We start from the raw sequence: 791 nt of genomic DNA on the forward strand, positions 1-791 counted from the left end.
CTTTTGGTCTCAGCACAAACCATTGGGGCTTCTTTCTTTTTTTTTTCTTTTGGTTTCACCAAAGCCAGATCTCTGTCTCCATCAGTAGAGAGGAAAAAAGTAATTACCGAAGTATTAGCGTTATTATTATTTCCTGATATGAACTGCCGCATTCCTTACTTGTATCTGGTTCTCTCCCTAGGCCATGGTTAGAAAGTTTAAAAACAAACCCTTCCTTGACAAAGCCTACAGCAATTATTTTTAACCTTGTTTGCATTGGAGACCTTTTCTGAGAAGTTAATGAAAAAGATAAACGCTCTCCTTAGAAAAATTCATTTCTTTCTCATACCCACACAAGAGGTCCCTAAACCCCTTGAAGCCACTGTGGGCCCCTAAGGAATCCATAGACCCTGGTTAAGAACTTCTGGTCCATACAGTCAAAAATAAAACGGAAGAACTGCTTGCCGAAATTGGACTGTGGCAGTTGTCTGCTAAATTCTGGTGGTACATTTTGGGAAGTCAGAATAAATCTGAATTGCATTTGCCATATAATTGCACAAGGCTTTGCTACAAGACTGATTCTAGTGGGCAGTCAGCATCCCGAAATGTCTCCCATCTCCATGACAACCCAAATGTGAGTGAAGGTCCCAGGGAGGGGAGGAGAAGGAGCAGAAAATCATCCAAGACTTTCCATTTTCTGAAGTTAAGTGCCGGACCTGGTGTCTTAGGCTGAATTCTTTAGAGAAGCAAAACCAGTGAAGTGTGTATATATATATATATATATATATATATATATATATATATACACACAC

The sequence above is a fragment of the Trichechus manatus genome, unplaced genomic scaffold (assembly GCF_000243295.1).
Source record: "Trichechus manatus latirostris isolate Lorelei unplaced genomic scaffold, TriManLat1.0 scaffold00191, whole genome shotgun sequence".
Classification (NCBI taxonomy): domain Eukaryota; kingdom Metazoa; phylum Chordata; class Mammalia; order Sirenia; family Trichechidae; genus Trichechus; species Trichechus manatus.